General features: G+C 42.2%; 1 protein-coding gene and 1 long non-coding RNA gene across 5 annotated transcripts in view; one reads left to right on the forward strand and one right to left on the reverse strand.

Annotated features, from left to right (window-relative positions):
• The window catches only part of LOC117529754 (transcription factor 4-like), a 236,245-nt gene that overhangs the window by 79,973 nt on the left and 134,765 nt on the right, over positions 1-21,507 (forward strand). The window lies entirely within an intron of this gene.
• Positions 1,275-20,423, reverse strand: LOC117529756. Its single transcript, XR_004566092.1, has 3 exons — positions 20,409-20,423; positions 15,557-15,562; positions 1,275-1,400 (listed from the first exon to the last, which is right to left on the reverse strand). It is a non-coding gene; the product is annotated as an uncharacterized LOC117529756 (long non-coding RNA).

Genomic DNA, 21,507 nt, shown 5'->3' on the forward strand with positions numbered 1-21,507 from the left:
TAAAATCCTCTAGTGGCCACTGGAGCAGCTGCACCTCCAGCTCAGTGTCGTGATGTTTCCAAACAAAATTATTTCTGTATTTATTTATTTCATGCGGTGCAGTTCTGGAACAATGTTGTTTCTTTAACTTTTGTTTGTGTTTCGCTTTAAACTGTCTCCAGAAGAACAAAGTGAAGACAGCTGGCACAGATGCATGATGGGAATGATCGGTTCAAGATGATACTATGAGGAAGCCATTTTTCTTCAGTCTTTCATCTCTTAATATAAATCTTTATTATTCATGCATCCCTTACCTGTTTTACTCCTTCATTCTCTTCTCTCCTCCTCTCTGTTTTTCCTCCCTTTTCACTCCACCTTTCTTGCCTTGTCACCTTATATTTACTGTCTCCTTCACCCACTTCTCTCCTCACAGTCTTTTTTCTTGCTGTTTTCTTTTCTTTCCTCTCTCCCTCTCTCCTCTGCTGGAGCTGGCGGACTTTGGGAGGTGTAATGTGCTCCCCCCCCCCCCCCCCTCTCTCTCTCTCTCGCTCTCTCTCATTTCATTTCAGTGGAGCTTTATTGACATGGGAAACATGCATTGTCAAAGCAAGTGTTAAAGGAAAAATTTATAATAAATGTGTAAACAGGAGATGTGGGATTCAAATAATAGTAAAAACTGTGATTTCAGTGTAAAATATACTATCCTATAAAATGTGTTATACATAGATAAAGTGACATAGCAGTTTAATCTCCTGTTTTGGGTTTACGGTGGTTTATGTCCGTTGCTCCTTCTGTTCTTGTTGCAGCAGCTCACAATCCTTGCTGCTGTGTTTGCACATTGTTGTACTTCACCCAACAGATACGGACGTTTGTCGATGTTGGTTATGCTCTCAAAGTCTTTTTGGGTGTTTGTGATCTGTGGGAAGTACGTGTCTCTGATGTCTTGGTACAGCGGGCAGGTGGTGAGGAAGTGCAACTCGGTCTCCACCTTGTGTTGTGAGCAGCGGGTGCACAGTTTGTCTTTTCTGGGTCTGTCTGTGGCAGCCTTTCTCCACGGCGAGGCTGTGCTCACTGAGTCTGTACATGGTCAAGGATTTCCTGAGCTTTGGGTTGATCACGGTGCAAAGGTTTTCTGCCATGGAGTACTGTCTGTTTAGGGCCAAACAGCATTCCAATTTACTCTGGATTTTGGTTGATTTTTTTCCAATGCGTCACATAGGTTTTTTGTTTGTTTGTTTTCTTTTCTTTCTTTCTCTAATTTGGTTTAGTCTAGTAGGGTTTGTGTTTGGTGGCTCTGCTTGTGTTTGTGTAGAGAGTCCCAGAACCAGCTGGTTGAGGGGGCATCTCTCCACAGTCTCTCTGTGGATCAGGGCTTTGTTATGGAGCCTCACTATTTTTAAGGTGGTCATAAAATTAAATTGCTCTCTTTTTAACGTTAATAAATAGCGGGTATTGTCCTCATTCTGCTCTGCATGCGTTGTTTGGTGTTTTCCGTTGGACATGGAGGATGGATTTACAGAATTCTGCATGCAGAGCCTCAATTTGGTGTTTTTCCAATTTTGCAAAATTTTTGTTGTTGAGTGGCCCCAGACCTCACAACCATGAAGAGAAATGGGTTCTATGACAGAGAATTGGGATGTCTACTTTGATGTTCTTTTCGATGGCATAAAAAGCCCTTCTTGCCTCGTCTCTCAGGTCATTTACAGCTTTGTTGAAATTGCCTGTGGTGCTGATGTTTATTCCGAAGTAGCTGTAGATTTTTGTGTGTTCTTAGGCCGTCTCATCCAGGAATAAATGATACGAGGGCTGTCCGTAAAGTATAGGTCCTTTTTATTTTTTTCAAAAACTATATGGATTTCATTCATATGTTTTTACGTCAGACATGCTTGCACCCTCGTTTGCATGCGTGAGTTTTTCCATGCCTGTCGGTGACGTCATTCGCCTGTGAGCACTCCTTGTGGGAGGAGTCATCCAGCCCCTCGTCAGAATTCCTTTGTCTGAGAAGTTGCTGAGAGACTGGCACTTTGTTTGATCAAAATTTTTTCTAAACCTGTGAGACACATCGAAGTGGACATGGTTCGAAAAATTAAGCTGGTTTTCAGTGAAAATTTTAACAGCTGATGAGAGATTTTGAGGTGATTCTGTCGCTTTAAGGACTTTTCACGGTGTGAGACGTCGTGCAGCGCTCTCAGGCAGCGTCATCAGCCTGTTTCAAGCTTAAAACCTCCACATTTCAGGCTCTATTGATCCAGGACGTCGTGAGAGAACAGAGAAGTTTCAGAAGAAGTCGGTTTCAGCATTTTATCCGGATATTCCACTGTTAAAGGAGATTTTTTTAATGAAAGACGTGCGGACGGGTCCGCGCGTCGGGACACAGCCGACGCGGCGCGGCGGCACAGGAAAAACACCTCCGTGTTGATAACCATTTGTTAAAATCCAGTTGGCTTTTGATGGCTTTCAGTGGAGTGAGTATATGAGAAATTGTTTATCAGCTGGAGATGTTCCAACGTGTCCTCAAGGCTTCCAACAGAGGTGTTTTTCCTGTGGCGGAGCGTCACGGCGGCTGCGAGCCGACGCTGCAATCCGCCCGCACGTCTTTCATTAAAAAAATCTCCTTTAACAGTGGAATATCCGGATAAAATGCTGAAACCGACTTCTTCTGAAACTTCTCTGTTCTCTCACGACGTCCTGGATCAATAGAGCCTGAAATGTGGAGGTTTTAAGCTTGAAACAGTCTGATGACGCCGCCTGAGAGCGCTGCGCGACGTCTCACACCGTGAAAAGTCCTTAAAGCGACAGTATCACCTCAAAATCTCTCATCAGCTGTTAAAATTTTCACTGAAGACCAGCTTAATTTTTCGAACCATGTCCACTTCGATGTGTCTCACAGGTTTAGAAAAAGTTTGATCAAACAAAGCGCCAGTCTCTCAGCAACTTCTCAGACAAAGGAATTCCGACGAGGGGCTGGACGACTCCTCCCACAAGGAGTGCTCACAGGCGAATGACGTCACCGACAGGCGTGGAAAAACTCACGCATGCGCACGAGGGTTCAAGCATGTCTGACGTAAAAACATATGAATGAAATCCATATAGTTTTTGAAAAAAATAAAAAGGACCTATACTTTACGGACAGACCTCGTATTTGTGTGACTGGAGGCTGGGTCTTTTTTGGAATATCGTAACTTTTGTCTTGGTTAGAGTCACTGTCAAGGTCCAGGTTTGGGAGAAATTGTGTAGGAAATCAATTTGTTGTTGTAGCCCTTCTTTGGTTGGAGACAGCAATACCAGATCATATGTGAAAAACAGGGATTTGATTTTTCTCTCTCTCTCTCTCTCTCTTTCCTCTGTCTAATTTCTGGAGCTGGCAGACTTTGGGAGGTGTAATGTGCTGTCTTATTTCTCTCTCTCTCCCTCTCCTCTCTCTCTCTCTCTCTCTCTCTCTCTCTCCCTCTCTCTCCTCTGTCTAATTTCTGGAGCTGGCAGACTTTGGGAGGTGTAATGTGCTGTCTGATTCCTCTCTAAGTGTTCTTAAATGATCGTATTTATTTGTCAAACCGAGCGTTGAACACTAATTAAGGAGCAAAGCTTTGTACTGCTTTTAGTGTGTCTTTGTGTGTCTGTGTGTGATTGATGTATCTCCATGAAGTGTGTGTTTTGGTGAGTGTTTGATGCGGTTTGAAGATGGCGGAAGTTGTCGTTGGCCGCTTCCCGTCTTTGTGCAGCAACCCATATCGACACGTGTGATGTCACTGTACATCTGGGACATGATTGGCTGTTGATGTTGGTTGACATGCTGCTATTGGCTGTTTCCTGCCACATCTTTTATTGATTTTTTTTTTAATGAAGTGATATTTACGAAACAGGTCATGTAACCCTTTAAGTGTTAGTGCCTTGCTCTTGGAAATTGAACCACCATATATGGCTGTGTATCCTTGTTATCTCACTGCTAATCTGAAGAACAACAGTTGACACTTGGTTATCCAGCAGGTTACTGATTGACTGATGAAAGGGGATCAGTAGATTTCACGTATTAAAGGATTATTATTTGAATGCTCGGTCTGTACTGTCAACACCTGACACACTGTCTGATATTCCCATACAGACTGAGTAAGTCAGGTTAATAATTCATTTGTTATATGGCTATTCTATACATAAATACGCAAACTCGCGATATCGCCTGAATGGGTGATTCTTTAACTACGGGCACTATTGGCCTTGTAAATGTAATTTCCACCACACCATTGCCTTACAATATAAAGAGCCTTGGGGCAACTGTTTGTTGTGATTTGGCGCTATATACATGTGCTCTGATGTCGCTGTTTATCTCCATAGAAACTACCCAAACAATCTTTCATACAAACTGTTTAGGGACATTACAGTGTTGTGGTGGAAATTACGGCAATAGTGTGGGACAACTACATTTTGTTTAAAAAAATCACAACAGTTGTATGACATTGAATACCCCAATTATGTTTTGATTATTTTACTGATATTTTATTCAGAGATATTTTAAAACATTAGAAAAAATGTTTCTTTACCATTCATTTTTATCATTGAAGATCAAAAGTCTGGGTGTGGGACAAGCACAAAATGGCAATATTTGCATATAATGATGCTGAAAAAAGGTGAAAAAGTCATCATAGACTACTAGAACAAATTTATTAACACACTTTCATTGTAAAGATAACTATAAAAGTGTGAAATTTCCGCTTTTTTCTGTTTTTCATACAATATGATCAACGGACATAATAAGTGCCCGTAGTCTAAGAATCACCCGAATATGAAAGCTGCTGACAGTTTTGGGCTCGTAGTCAGACCTGTTCACTTCACCTCCATGAAGAACTTGCTTAAAAGATCGTCAGGGTTAGCTGGTAAGCTTTCAGTCTGTGTTTTTGCTGTTTACATAGTTATGGAGTAGGTTCATGTCCGACTTGGTTTTCTAATCGTGTTTTTAGCTTTCTAGTTTGCAACAAATGTGGTATGCGATCCGGACTGATTGTCATGGTAATGGTCTGATATGGGAAAACATCAGACCAGATATCTGCCAATCAGAGCACGCATAGCGTCATAGCCATATAATAAGTATACCTTGTCACTTGTCTGTTTATGTATCACGTCCTGTATCATGCCACGATGTATCTGTATCAGCCCAAGTCCGGAGGGTGTGGTGAACGTGTTGAACTTGTAAAGACAATTTCAATTTATTTTATCACCTCAGCAGGTGGGTTGCTGATTAGTTTCTCCCCTGAACATAAGCACCTGATCATCAATGAATTCACCTGCTGAGACACCTGATTATTAATGAAATCACCTGCTGAGGTGATTGGTAGCAAGGAAAACCTGCAGTGTCTCAGCACTTCATCGCACATGATTGCCCACCCCGGTCTAACCTTACCAACCCCTAGAGCAAGCACACAGGTGACAGTGTTAAGGGAAATCTCCCTCTGATTATTGAAGAAGAAACCTCAAGCAGACCAGACTCAGAGGGGTGACCCACTGCTTTGGCCATTCTAATAGTTACAAGATTTTTACAAAGTTGAAGAAACAGAAAACAGGAAACCAAAGCAACATCAAAATGAAGTGCAATTATTGAGATGAACATGCAAGCATTTGTGCCACAAGCAGGGGGTCATCCAGTGCCCTGGGGTGCAGGGCCAACGTTCCTCCCTCAAGCCATCAGTGGGCCTGTCACTGCATCAAAGTTTATTCCAAATGCAGACTGCAGTGTGCTGCATCAGCTTCAGACATTGCATCTCATGCTCAGTCCAGCGCCCTATGGTGTGCAGCTGTTAGCCTTGTGCAATGTTGTTAGTACCTCGGACAGAGAGAAAAAATGCAGAGTCAGTCGGCCGGAAAAACTACACCTAAGGTATAGTTCACTGGAAAAGCAGAGAGAATACTAAGGTGATTTCGGGTCGCTAGCCCTAAGCTTCACGAACAGACCCAGAATTTAGCTGAAGTGAGGCCGAAACCTGTTCTGTTGCTAATAAGATGAATTAATGGGATAAGAAGCATAGTATCATACTATGCCAGTATGCTAGCCATATGAGAGGGAGAATAGATGTGTATTAAATGTGGACTTGAATGTGTCTACAGAATCTGACTGTTTTATCTCTGTAGGGAGATCATTCCACAAATAGGGTCATGACACGAAAAGGTTCTATGTCCCGTAGACCTTTTATTCACCCTAGGGACACAAAGTAGTCCTGTGCCCTGAGAGTGCAGAGCCCGGGCCAGTACATAGGGTTTAATTAGGTCAGCTAAATAGGGAAGTACTAGTCCATGAATAATTTTATAGGTTAATAACAGAACCTTAAAATCCCACCTCAGGAAGCCAGTGAAGAGACTCCAAAATGGGTGTACTGTGGTTGAACTTTCTCCTTACTGTCAAGATTTTGGCAGGAGCATTTTGAAGCAGTTGGAGATCCCTAATGCTGGACTGTGCTAAACCAGAGAATAGAACATTGCAGTACTCCAGTCTAGAAGAGACAAATGCATGGATCAGGGTCTCTGCAAAAATCACCCCAAAGTTCCTCACTTTGTCAATGTGATGTAAGATACACAAGCCTACATTGAGCATTAGCTGGTCAAACTGATGCCGATGTTTTGCTGGACCAATAGCCATCATTTCAGTCTTGTCCGAGTTGAAAAGTAAGAAATTGTTGGGCGTCCAGGTTTTTACTGATGCAGGGCAATCCTCTAAGGACTTTAGGTGTACAAGATTACCGGCAGCTGTCAGCATGTACAACTATGTGTCATCAGCATAGCCATGAAAGGTAATACCATAATGCAACAGTATGTGTCCAAGGGGTGCTATATAGAGGGAGTAATGCAGGGGGCCTAAGACCAACCCCTGTGAAACGCTATATTTCATTTCACCAAGGTTAGCAGTAGTATTGTTGTACAAGACACAATGACAGTGAGTGGTTAAGTGTAATGTCAACTATGCAAGGACATTTCCAGTAATCCCCAAATAATTCTCCAGCCTATCAAGTAGAATATGATGATCCACCATATCAAATGCAGTGCTAAGATCTAACAGCACCAGAACCATAGTGGTGTCTGAATCCATTGAAAACAGAAGATCATTTACCACTTTAGTGAGAGCTGTCTTTGTGGAATGATACATTCTAAATGTAGACTGCAGTGGCTCAACGAGATTATTCTCAGCAAGGTTGTCTGTGAGCTGCTGTGTAACCACTTTTTACAGAATTTTAGAACACAATGTTAGATTTGATATTGGCTTGTAATTTTTCAATACACTAGGGTCAGGTTTGGTTTTCTTAAGGACCCCTGCAAACATAACAAGATTGAAGTTGACTAGCGCACGAAGGAGGAATTGCATGCCAGTCGTGAAAAATCGGCGCCACCTCCAATGCCTCGTACACCTGTCATTGCAACTGTTCGCTCACACAAGCAGCAGAAAGACAGAGAGTGCCTTGTGAGACCCCATTCGACCCCTCTTGCGGCAGGTGTCGGCCAAATTCCAGGTGACACGCATGACCATCTAATACTGCTCGCGGAACACTTAGGAAATGTTTGGCCATTCGCGCTGTCAGCACGAAAATAGTGAGCAGGCCACCACTTTCGAGCTGGCTGTGAAATTTGTCTAAGTGCTCCACGACTGTGGCGTTGCCATGTACACGTGGTGTACCCGAAGGTCGGCTCCTCCCACAACACGTGTGCGTGTGTTTCGTACACCCCCAACCCATGGCGAGCATGTGATGTGCCCCCCCCCGCTCCCCCTGCAGGCAAGGTGCCTCTTATCTGATCACAGAGTGACACCTTGGTCTGTGTGCTGAACGGACAGGGGGCGTGGCTGGCTGCCAACAGCAGTAGCTGTTGAGATCTCTGGTCCTGGACGTTACAGCTACAGAACACGTACCATGTTTTGAAAGACAGGACCTTACAACTGTCAACCATGATGCGCGCGTGTGTGTGTGCTTGGTGTCCTCACGTAGAAATACATAAAACATGTATCGCTTTTGCGATGGGCTGGAGAGCACGCACATTGACAAGCTGTCCCAGGTGAAATGGACTGTCAGTTCATGCGGACATGCACGCAGGCCCGGCCCAACACACATGCCCTATGAGTGGTGCGCCGCAGGTGACAAGCCAACAGTGCGACAAATATGCCACTTTCAGTTATGTATCAGCAAAAATATGCCGTAACAAATGCTGTTTGGTCAGTTATTACGGCGTTTTTTTCACCGTAATTAAAACCTCCTCTTCTATACATCGCCTTTTAGGCTTTTTACACTACCCTTATAAGACAGTGATTGTAGCGCAGTGGTAAAGTTTCCGATGTTAATCAGAGCTTTTGGAAATTGCAGGTTCGACTCCCGCAAGTGGCATTTATTTTTCACTTAGAGGGTTATTCATCCACAGGGTTCTGTATTCCATCCCCTTTTATTTATTATTTATATCAACCCAGTGATTTTCACTAATTATACACCAATATCTGCTCTATCAGTGTCTGTTGATTGCAGTAATTATTTATGTACCCGGCTGGACAGCTGGACAAAATAAGACATAATGAGAGCGAGCACTGCTTCATTAATGTCATTTCATGACTGCATATCTGTGACCATGGGTCATCTACAGATGAACAGATGGTTCATACTTGCATCGTCCGCTCAATAAGAGGGATTCAATAAATTGCGGTGGTGTTTTTATGGTGTTTGCTTTTTATTTTTTTCCTCCACAGCAGCGATGTGATGTGGTTTCACGTATTCCAGCTGCTTGCACTGTCTTCGTGCACATGCACAAGAGTGCATGAACCATTGCCAGTGTATCGTGCACACCTGTCCGAATGTGCGTCCCTCCCGACAGCAGGTGGAATGTTGCGTGGTTCCATATTTCATGTTTGGTTCGCAGATTGTCTTCCGGTTTCTGCATCTTTTGTGTTATTTGTGAAGGGGCCCTAAGTTGAATCACTGTAGATTTGAAACATTTAGGAACAGAGCCTGAGGTTAGTTACAGATGAATTATTTCCCATACAATAGGCCCAAGGGTGGGCCACAGGTCCTTAGACACTTTTGTTGGTATAGGGACGAACAAGCAGGTTGTGCTTTTAGCAGACGTTAAAAGTTTCGTCAGCACACTCAGTGAAATAATATCCATCCATCCATCCATCGACTACCGCTTAGTCCAATTAAGGGTCGCGGGGGGCTGGAGCCTATCCCAGCAGTCATAGGGCGTGAGGCGGGGTACACCCAGGACAGGACGCCAGTCTGTCGCAGGGCCACAAATAGACAAACAAACACAGACACACCCACACGCACACCTAAGGACAATTTTAAAGATTCCAATCCACCTAACCCGCATGTCTTTAGATGTGGGAGGAAACCGGAGCACCCGGAGGAAACCCACGCAAACACGGGGAGAACATGCAAACTCCACACAGAAAGGCCACGGGAATTGAACCCATGACCTTCTCGCTGTGAGGCAACAGTGCTAACCACTAATCCACCGTGCTGCCCTGAAATAATATCAAATTCTGTAAATCTCTTTAATGTATCAGTGACGTGACCCACCTCAGTAACAGGGTGTAGTGGTCAGCGTAAGGCATGCTGGGATACATTTAACCTAATGTCATCTGTTTTCTTCTCAAAGTAATCTAAGAAATCTTGGGCTGTAAATGAAGTGTGACTTACAGGTGGTCATTCATGAATAAATGTTGCCACCATGTTTAACAGGAACTTTGAATTATGCTTGTTTTTGTTAATCCAGTCAGAGTAATAGGCCCACTTTGTAGCCAGTAGTGCGTGATTATAGTCTAGAATAGCATCATGCCACGCGAGGTGGAATACTTCTAGTTTTGAACTAAACCATTTTTGTTCTAGACCTCGAAACTTATGCTTACGTAAGTAATCATTGAACCAAGGCGAGTGTGTTTTTTTTGGGGGGGGGTTGCAGTTTTAATGTAGGTGGAACGATCATGTCGAGTGTGGTTGTGAGCGCTAACTTTAAGCTGGCCACATGACTATCTACTGAATGGTCATTTTCCAAAAATGATGCTAAGATATCAGGTAGTTTGGCCCCAAGTCATGTTCAGTTGTAGTTAGAGTTGATGTGTCGCCATGATGATAAAAAAGGTTCTTGTTCTAGTAAACAAAGCAACATGACTGTAAACTTATTAAGTGAGTGATCTGGGATCACTGATGCAAGAGGCACAAGATCAATATTTGTGACAGTGATTCCACGAACGAGGACCAAATCCACGGTATTTCCACTAACGTGTGTTGAATCCTGAATGCATTGCTGGAATCCTAATACATCTATAATGTCCATGAATGATTTGCAGAGGGGAGTCAGAAAGCTTTCTGCACGGGTTGCCAAATTAGGGATAAACTCACCAAATTCATCTAAGAAATCAGAATATGGGTTCGGGGGCTTATATATGGTGACCAAATATCATGGTTGATTTTTTATTTTTCCGAACTTATCTATATGTAGTAACCTGGGCAGAGCAGAGAGTCAGATATTCAAATGAATTATATTTTACACCACCAAAAGCCATTAAGCTAAACCCAGATTTATGAATTAGATCAATACCTCCGCCTTGCTTCGTATCACGAGGGACGTAACTAAATGTGTGCGCCAGTGGGCAGGCTTCATTTAAGGGGAGGACAGCAGTAGGTTTAAGCCAGGTTTCACATAAACCAATCAATGTCTAGGTGGTGTTCCATAATTAGATAATTTATCAACAGTGATTTTGAGGACAATGACCTTATGTTAATGATACTCAAACTGAGGACTTCAGTGGGTTTGATATTTGGACTACTGGGATTTGCGGGTGGTTCTAGAGTGTACACTGAAAAAAAAAATATAAACAATAAACTTTTGTTTTTGCTCCAATTTTTCATGAGCGGAACTCAAAGATCTAAAACATTTTCTAGGTACATAAAAGATCTATTTCTGTCAAATGTTGTTCACAAATCTGTCTAAATCTGTGTTAGTGAGCACTTCTCCTTTGCAGAGATAGTCTGTCCCACTTAACAGGTGTGGCATATCAAGATGCTGAATAGACAGCATGATTATTGCCTTAGGCTGGCCACAATAAAAGGCCGCTCTGAAATGTGCAGTTTTGCTTTATTGGTCAGGGGGAGAAAACCAGTCAGTATCTAGTGTGACCACCATTTGCCTCATGCAGTGCAACACATCTCCTTCGCATAGAGTTGATCAGGTTGTTGATTGTGGCCTGTGGAATGTTGGTCCACTCCTCTTCAAATGCTGTGCAAAGTTGCTGGATATTGGCAGGAACTGGAACACACAGTCCTATACACCGATCCAGAGTATCCCACACATGCTCAATGTGTGACATTCTCCAGTGAGTATGCTGGCCATGCAAGAACTGTGATGTTTTCAGCTTCCAGGAATTGTGTATAGATCCTTGCAACATGGGGCCGTGCATCATCATGTTGCAACATGAGGTAATGGTCGTGGATGAATGGCACAGCAATGGACCTCAATTTCTAATGCTCAGTTATTTCTAGCCCTTCAGTGTAGCACAAAGTTTGGGGGGTGTCTGTTTAGTCTGAATGATTGAATATAATCCATATATGATATCAGATGTGATATTTCAAACATCGTGCATGTGCAAACAACATGCATGTGTTATACATGCACATATAATCAATGTCAGACAACATGTGAGTTGTAAGTTCAACAACCAACATTGTTTGAGGTAGTTCAGTGTTGCTTATTGTTTTTATGTGTGTGTGTGTGTGTGTGTGTGTGTATATATATATATATATATATATATATATATACACACACACACACACTGTTGAAATTGTATAAATATTGGAAGAAAAAACTTGTCGATAGCTGCCCACACTTTTCCCTCTTTGTAAGTTTTTTAATGGCCCAGTAAGGGTTGACGGGTCCCAGAGTAAGGTGAACACCTCAAAGTGGTTGACATGTATGAATACTGGAGTGCTTAGAATTGAGAGGAGGAGTGCAATATCATTAAACTTAGATGACTTTGTTGAACGCTTTGCCCAACAGCACAAATACAGGCGTATACAGCTGGTATAATCCTCAGTGTATGTAAATAATATATGTAAAGATTAAACAACAAGAAGCCGTGCATTATACGGTTTGAATGCACGACGCGGAGTCTAAAACACGGTGTTACTCCGCGAAATGCATTCAAACCGTATAATGCACGGCTTCGAATTGTTTAATCCACTTATACCATAGTCCCACACAGTGAGCTAACACACAAATATTTATTTAAGTTAACAGAACTTGATAAAAATGAGTAAGTATTTGGGACTATTTTATGCCAGTCTCAAGATATTTTCATCCTTGGCAACCTTTCTCTTCTTCTTTCCCATTTTCAATCTTGTCCAGTTCGTCCGATGTTAAATCTTTATGCAGTTAATTTTGCTGTTCTTCTCGTTTGCTCTCCTCCTCTTCCCATTCCTCAAACTTTTTATTTTGGACAAAAATATTAAAAGTCACTTGGAAATCCATGTTTTATCGCGTTTCTGTCATTCACCTGTCAAAACATAGCTGATGTGCGGCAACTGATTTGCGCATTGCTATGGTGACGACCAGAGCGGAGTGATATTACAGTGACTTAACTCGCCGAACTACGTGTGGGTATACACGAAAATAATGCACGCCACTTAGACATGGAATTCTCACTGACCATGGTATAATATTTTGTAACTCTACTTTGTAATTTGTAATGGAATTGTCACTTTAAAGGCACATGCACAGACAAACTAGTTCTTTAATAGTGTGATTTATTCAAATGTCTACACGTGTATCAAAAGTGAAATGACCGCGGAAATGAGTGGTGCGTTGCACAAAAATCATGGCTGGCGTATGCAAGTTTCTACAGCTATTGTTCCACTGCCAACACGTAGAGGTGATGCTGGGAACCATTAATAGTGTGAAAACAAGAAGTCATCAGAGTGATGTGCATGTCAAAGACACACTGATGAACAATAAACACACTCACGTGTTTGCAATTATATGAGTGGATATAAAACCGTGCACAAAGTGATGCATAAAATGGTATTAACAATGTCTGCATTAGCTTTGTTAGAGGACCTTGCAAATGGTGAAATCCGACGTGAGCTTGCATTCAGGGAATGCAAGGATTTACTTACTCATCAAGATTTAATTTCTCATAAGCTGATTTCAATTACCAAGGAAAGTGTTACTGGAGTTACGTGAACAACTGTGGCTGGTCCAGAGCACAGTACGGCGAGGAGACAGGGGTTGTCTGTGCCCACACAGGTGCTGACCACGCTGGGCTTCCTGGCGGCAGGGGCATTCCAGCGTGAGCTGGCCGATCAGTCAGGAGTGTGCCAGTCAACCTTGAGTTGAGCCATGTCAGCTCTGTGGAACGCATCCGAATGTCATCCAGGTACATCACATTCCAACAATACAGCGCAATTTGCAGTGAGAGGCGGTTCAGGCGCCATCATAGATGAATTTGTTTTTGTTAATGGGAAACATTTTCATTCCATCAATGTTCCAGTCATATCTGAATGAATGAATGAATGAATGAATGATTTATTCGGCACACATATTCAGCACACAAAACTGATTAAAAAAAAAGATTTTACAGTAGCACATGCGGCTAAAAGGGTGCAGGCTGGAGCAGAAGCTTTTATATATATATATATATATATATATATATATATATATATATATATATATATATATATATATATATATATATAATTAATACATACTCATTTCAACAAATACAAAAGGAACAAACACAAATATTTGAGATTAATCAATGAACTGAAGTTTCTCATCACAACAAAAGAAATCATAATGCACAATCCAAAAGAAATAATACCAAATCAGTAAACTTCTTCTTCTTTGTCTTTCGGCTGTTCCCGTTAGGGGTCTCCACAGCAGATCAATCGTTTCCGTCTCACCCTGTCCTCTGTATCTTCCTCTGTCACACCAACCACCTGCATGTCCTCTCTCAGCACATCCATGAACCTCCTCTTTGGTCTCCCTCTTCTCCTCCTGCCTGGTGGATCCATCCTCAGCATCCTTCTCCCTATATACCCTGGGTCCCTCCTCTGCACATGTCCAAACCATCTCAGTCTCGCCTCTTTGACTTTGTCTCCAAACCATCCCACCTGAGCTGTCCCTCTGATATGTTCATTCCTAATCTTGTCCATTCTTGTCACTCCCAAAGAGAATCTCAACATCTTCAGCTCTGCCACCTGTTGTATGGCTGGGGGGCCTGGCTGCCTTTTTGTTTCTGTCTTTTGTTTTTCCTTCCAGGTGGCTTGCATTTGGGACTGAGTGGCTGTGTTGCTGAGGTTATCAGGACCTCACCCTGATCACCTGCGGCTCGTCAGGACTCACAGCTGTGGTGCATCTATATGGATTGGAACATGGTGGCATTTAAGACTGGAGTATACAGTGTGTATTTGCCAGAGGCTCGACCTTGTGACCAGACGGGTGAGATCGTCGTCTCGGGAGCCATCTAATCATCAATGGATGCAGAGAACGTCCAGGGTTTGATGCACGGTCTGTGAAAGAGGAGGGGGTGAGGTCTCACGCTCGTCAGCACACTTCCTGAGGTACGTTAGATTTTGTGACTAACGTTTATACAGTCAATAAATGTGGTGTCCCTCACACCTTATTATATTGAGCTGTACGTTAGTCATGTATCGGCTTCCACTGCAGTGGAGTTTTGTGAACTGGATGTTCCATGCCTGCAGGTTGGGAAGCTGATTAGTAATTAAGCCAGGAAGTGTTTGCTGTTTATGTACACCTTTGAGTGGTCTCTCTGTGTGTAGAGTGTGGACTCACATAATGGTTCCTTCTTTCACAGACTCGGTTTGTTGCGGCCACCTGGGGGGTGTCGGCGGGGTCCTTGGGTACGAACGGCTTCTGGCTCCGGACCGTTAGCGCTGCTGGGAGCGCACCGTATCACCACCACGCCAGACCGCACACTCTTTTGTTGTTTTGTATCACATCACTGTTATGTATTAAATTCAGTTAGCCTTTGTACTGTGCTCTGCTTATTTCATACTGGGTCCTTCAAACGCTGGTCGGTTCTCCGGGCTGCGTCCGACACATAACACCACCTCCAGCTCTGCCTCCTGTCTTTTTGTTAGTGCCACCGTCTCTAAACCATACAACATAGCTGGTCTCACTACTGTTTTGTAAACTTTCCCCTTCACTTTTGCTGATATTCTTTGGTCACAAATCACACCTGCCACCTTTCTCCACCCACTCCACCCTGCCTGCACTCTCTTCTTCACCTCTCTACCACACTCTCCATTACTTTGAACAGTTGACCCCAAATATTTAAATTCATCTACTTTCACCACTTCTACTCCTTGTAACTGCACTATTCCACTGGGCTCCCTCTCATTCACACACATGTACTCAGTCTTGCTTCTACTGACTTTCATTCCCCTTCTCTCCAAAGCATATCTCCACTTCTCCAGACTAGACTCAACTTGCTCTCTACTCTCACTACAGATCACAATGTCATCTGCAAACATCATAGTCCATGGGGACTCCTGTCTGATCTCATCCGTCAATCTGTTCATCACCACTGCAAACAAGAAAGGACTCAGAGCTGATCCTTGGTGTAATCCCAGCTCCACCTTGAATGAGTCTGTCATTCCGACTGCGTATCTCACCGCTGTCACCCTGTTCTTGTACATGTCCTGCACTACCCTAACATACTTCTCTGCCACTCCAGACTTCCTCATACAATATAAAGTGATTAGAGAATATTGAGGAAATCTTGGGCTTACAGAATTGCAATAATTTTTGACATTTTGGATTTAACATAATGTATGTGTGTTTTCCAGCTTCATTAATCATCAATGATAACTCCAAGAAATTTTGATTCAGTTACAATTTCAGCTTCAGCATTATGTAATAATACATTTCTACTTAAATTCCTGGGCTTTTTCCAAATGTAATACACTTTGTTTTACTAAGATGCAGTCATAATTTATTTAAATCAAACCATTGTTTAAATTTCTGCAATTCCTTCTCCACCATTTCCAAAAGCTTTCCCAAATGATCTCCACTACAGAACAGTCATATAATCAGCAAATAAAATACAATTCAGGGACTTAGAAACCAAACATATATCTATAATATATAAAAGAAACAGCAATGCACCAAAGACTGAACCTTGAGGCATCCCACTTGAGCACTTTATCTGTTTTCATTTTAGAAGGAAATTTCCCAGTCATTAATGACAAATTACAAATATAAGTTTAAGGTTTACCGATACAGTCAATAATCTTCTTTATCAAAAACATGTCAAAATTATAAATGTCAGTTGACTTTTTACCTTTTAATTTATGAGCTATGCCAATTATTTCTTTTTTCATCTGTTTCTTCAATAAACATTGAATCCAGTATTGTATTGATTGTTTTGCTGTTATCCAAGGAACACATTTTAGGGGATACTGTTGAATTAGCTACATTTTTACCCACATTAACAAAATAATCATTGAAGTGGTCAACTATAGGTTTATTTTCCTTGATGATTGTGTCTGTAGTTGCATAAAAATAAGATGGATAGTCTTTAACAACTTATTTATTTATAATGATTTCATTTAAAAGCTTCCAAGTTCATTTAATATTGTTTTTTATTTTTTCTGATAAATTACTGTAGTACTGCTTCTTACAAATCTCATAATGTTAGTTAATTTATGTATATCTTAGATTTACGTTCAGCATCCTTAGTTCTAAATTTTAATAAATTTCTTATACAATAATTTTTTCTTTTTACATGCATTCTGTAGCTCCTTTGTGATCCATGGATTATCTACATTTAGTTTGTTACCAACTTTACACACAAATGGGCAGTAAACTGGGATTAATAGAGATAAATGATTCATATGATTTGTCTATGTCCTCAGTATAAATGTCATACAGGTTTTGATGCATTAAGTCCGTTCTAAGATTTTCAGTAGTTGCATCTGTTATTTTCCTTATTAAATTACTAGTTTGATGATGATCATTTTTATCGACTGATGAATTTAAGGCAGCAAAAACCGGCAAATGATCACTGACATCACTAAGACGTAATCCACTTAAATTTCCTACAGTAACGTTTGTTAATATATTATCAATAAGTGTCACTGTGTTCATAGTTACAGTGGGGAAAATAAGTATTTGACCCCCTGTCAGTTTTGCAGGTTTTCCCATCGACAAAGAATGGAGAGGTCTGTAATTTTTTATCGTAGGTACACTTCAGCTGTGAAAGACAGAATCAAAAAAAAAAATCCAGTAAATCACATTATATGATTTTTAAATAATTAATTTGCATTTTATTGCATAAAATAAGTATTTGACCCCCTAGAAAAACAGAGCTTAACAATTGGTACAGAAACATTTGTCTGCCATTACAGAGGTCAGACGTTTCCTGTAGTTCTTGATCAAGTTTTCACACACTGCAACAGGGATTTTGGTCCACTCCTCCTTACATATGTCCTCCAGATCTTTCAGGTTTGGAGTTTCAGCTCCCTCCAAAGATTTTCTATCGAGTTCAGGTCTGGAGACTGGCCAGGCCACTCCAGGACCTTGAAATGCTTCTTAAGGAGCCCTTCCTTAGTTGCCCTGGCTGTGTGTTTGGGGTCATTGTCATGCTGGAAGACCCAACCACGACCCATCTTCAGTGCTCTTACTGACGGAAGGAGATTGTTTGCCAAAATCTCGCAATACATGACCCCATCCATCCTCCCTTCAATATGGTGCAGTCGTCCTGTCCCCTTTGCAGAAGAGCACCCCCAGAGTATGATGTTTCCACCCCCATGCTTCACATTTGGGATGGTTTTCTTGGGGTTGTTCTCATCCTTTAAACATGGTAAGTGGAGATGATTCCAAAAAGCTCTATTTTGGTCTCATCTGACCACATGACAGTCTCCCATGCCTCCTCTGGATCACCTAGATGGTCACTGGTGAACTTCAAATGGGCCTGGACATGTGCTGGCTTGAGCAGGGGGACCTTGTTGCCCTGCAGGATTTTAAACCATGATGGCGTCGTGTGTTACTAATGTAATCTTTGTGACTGTGGTCCCAGCTCTCTTTAGGTCATTGACCAGGTCCTCCTGTGTAGTTCTGAGCTTTCTCAGAATCATCCTTACCCCACAAAGTAAGATCTTGCATGGAACCCCGACTGAGGGAGATTGACAGTCATCTTGTGTTTCTTCCACTTTCTAATAAATAACCATAACAGTTGTTGTCTTCCACCAAGCTGCTTGCCTGTTGTCCTGTAGTCCATCACAGCCTTGTGCAGGTCTACAGTTTTGTCCCTGGTGTCCTTCGACAGCTCTTTGGTCTTGGCTATGGTGGACAGGTTGGAGTGTAATTGATTGAGTGTGTGAACAGGTGTCTTTTATACAGGTAACAAGTTCAAACAGGTGCAATTAATACAGGTAAAGAGTGCAGAATAAGAGGGCTTCTTAAAGAAAAATTAACAGGTCTGTGAGAGCCAGAATTCTTGCTGGTTGGTAGGTGGTCAAATACTTATTTCATGCAATAAAATGCAAATTATTTAAAAATCATACAATGTGATTTTTCTGGATTTTTTTTTAGATTCTGTCTCTCATAGTTGAAGTGTACCTATGATAAAAATTACAGACCTCACCATTCTTTGTAGGTGGGAAAACCTGCAAAACTGACAGGGGAACAAATACTTATTTTCCCCACTGTATTTTGCTTGGATGTGTAATTATTGGCTACAGTCCCATACAAAACACAGAATTTGTACTCACTCACTCATCTTCAACCACCTAGTCCAATTAAGTGTTGCGGGGGGCTGGAGCCTATCCCAGCAGTCATACGAGGTCTATTAGAAAAGAAACCGACCTTTTTATTTTTTTAAAAAACTATACGGATTTGAATCACGTGCGATTACGTCAGACAAGCTTGAACCCTCGTGCGCATGCGTGAGTTTTTTCACGCCTGTCGGTTGCGTCATTCGCCTGTGGGCAGGCTTTGAGTGAGCACTGGTCCACCCCCCTCGTCGGAATTCCATTGTCTGACTTCTTCCTGAGAGACTGGCGCTGTGCTTGATCAAAATTTTTTCTGAAACTGTAAGGCACATCCAAGTGGACACCATTCGAGAAATTCAGATGGTTTTCAGTGAAAATTTTAACGGCTGATGAGAGATTATGGAGTGTTACTGTCGCTTTAGGGACTGCCCACGGAGCCGGACGGCGCGCCGCACCCCGAGCCGCCGTCGTCAGCCTGTGAGATAACAGAGAAGTTTCAGAAGAGGTCGGGATCAGCAGTTTATCCGGACATTCCACTGTTAAAGGAGATTTTGTAATGAAAGACGTGCGGACGGATTCGCGCGTCGGCACCCAGCCGCTCATGGCGCGGCGCCACAGAAAAACACCTCCGTGTTGATAACCATTCGTAAGATTCAGGCGGTTTTCGATGGCTTTCAGTCGAGTGAGTATCCGAGAAAGTGTTTAACAGCTGGGCATGTTCAAACTTGTCCTATAATGCTTCCAATGGAGGTGTTTTGCTGTGGCGCCGTGCCATGAGCGGCTGGGTGCCGACGCGCGAATCCGTCCGCACATCTTTCATTACAAAATCTCCTTTAACAGTGGAATGTCCGAATAAACTGCTGATCCCGACCTCTTCTGAAACTTCTCTGTTATCTCACGACGTCCTGGGTCAACAGAGGCTTAAATTTGAAAGTTTTCAGCTCGAAACAGGCTGACGACGGCGTCTCGGGGCACGGCTCGCCGTCTGGCTCCGTGGGCAGTCCTTAAAGCGTCAGTAACACTCCATAATCTCTCATCAGCCGTTAAAATTTTCACCGAAAACCGTCTGAATTTCTCGAATGGTGTCCACTTGGATGTGCCTTACAGTTTCAGAAAAAATTTTGATCAAGCAAAGCGCCAGTTTCTCAGGAAGAAGTCAGACAAAGGAATTCCGACGAGGGGGGTGGACCAGTGCTCACTCAAAGCCTGCCCACAGGCGAATGATGCAACCGACAGGCGTGAAAAAACTCACACATGCGCACGAGGGTTCAAGCTTGTCTGACACAATCACACGTGATTCAAATCCATATAGTTTTTGAAAAAATAAAAAGGTCGGTTTCTTTTCTAATAAACCTGGTACGTTATTTGTGACGGACTATGTGGATTTTAAAAAAATCTATATTGCAGTCTCTGCAAATAAATACAAGCTTATTGCTTTTAATTGTGGTATACATTTTTGTTGATTTATCCTCAAAAATATTAATGCTTTGAACCTGTTTGAATTTTTGGATTTTTCATATTTAATTTCAACTGTAATACATTCCATTACATTTTCCAAAGAAAATTAAATATTTGTAACAATTTCACACTGATGAATTGATCAATGAAAATTTAAATCAGATTTTATAAAAAAAAAAAAATTTCCATAAAGTGCAAAAAAAAATCGTATCCCTCAAGCTGGACAGCATCCTCTTGTTCATCTTTTAACCATGTCTCAGTAATTGCAATAACTGAAAAATGTTTGTTGGATATTTTTAAACAGTCCTGAATTTTTGAAATGTTCATAGAGACTCCTACTATTAAACAATTACAGGCTATTACTATTATGTGATGCGCAACTGCATCTAACTAACATTGTGGCTAGGTGGCCTGATTAAACACATGACTCATTCATCCTAACAACATGGTTGGACCAGCCCAGTCTCACGCCTTTTTATCATGCTTCCATCACGAGATGAGTGACATTTCCGTGATGCATTTTTTTTTATATTTATTTTACTGTTCTGACCCTAATACCCCCGTTACACAAAGGCAGAATCATGCAGAATGGCATCAGAATGACGAATCCGTGCACATCCGAAAAGTGTCAGGTTTCAGTTCCAAAACGTTCTGACAGCCATCTGCGAGAGTCCACACAGTTGGTCAAAATCTGCTGGTGGCTCCGAGTATGAACATGTTCAAACCTTTCGCCGTCGAGATGGGGCGGTCCATGTGCAATCTGAGGACCATCTGACCGAAATTTACACATTCTGATGGCGGCAAAACAAGATCCCAAAAGATTTGAGCGCATACGAGGGAACCTCAAGATGGATCTGGCACGGCAAAGCCTGCCGGTATGACCTGCATGTGCCACATATAATAATGCTTCCCCACCCCCCAGAATATGAACAGCGGCTATCAAGCCAAAAGCACTGTGTGCTACTGTGCACACTCTGCCGCAAATCTGAACAGGTTGTTATATCCACAATAGACCTTACAGTACAGATATTTGTCCATTCCTTCCCATGGGCAATGTAAGTAATGTGAACTATTGTCTCCATCATATCTCTATATACCATGGGCAGCTGTGCCTCTCCGTGGTTTCATGCACAGTAACGCATCATTGCACGCGTCGGGTTCGGAGCTGAACGGATCTCACCACTGTAATATATGATCACCTTCTAAGTCTGTAGGAGATATGGCGTGGAACTGTTGTGCCAGGCCCTGACAGCCTTAATAAACATGAATCTCACCTCCAACAGCTGTCCAAGAGTGCAGTGTGGACATGGAGCTGAGACCGCAG

This window comes from Thalassophryne amazonica, chromosome 17 (assembly GCF_902500255.1).
Source record: "Thalassophryne amazonica chromosome 17, fThaAma1.1, whole genome shotgun sequence".
NCBI classification, from domain to species: domain Eukaryota; kingdom Metazoa; phylum Chordata; class Actinopteri; order Batrachoidiformes; family Batrachoididae; genus Thalassophryne; species Thalassophryne amazonica.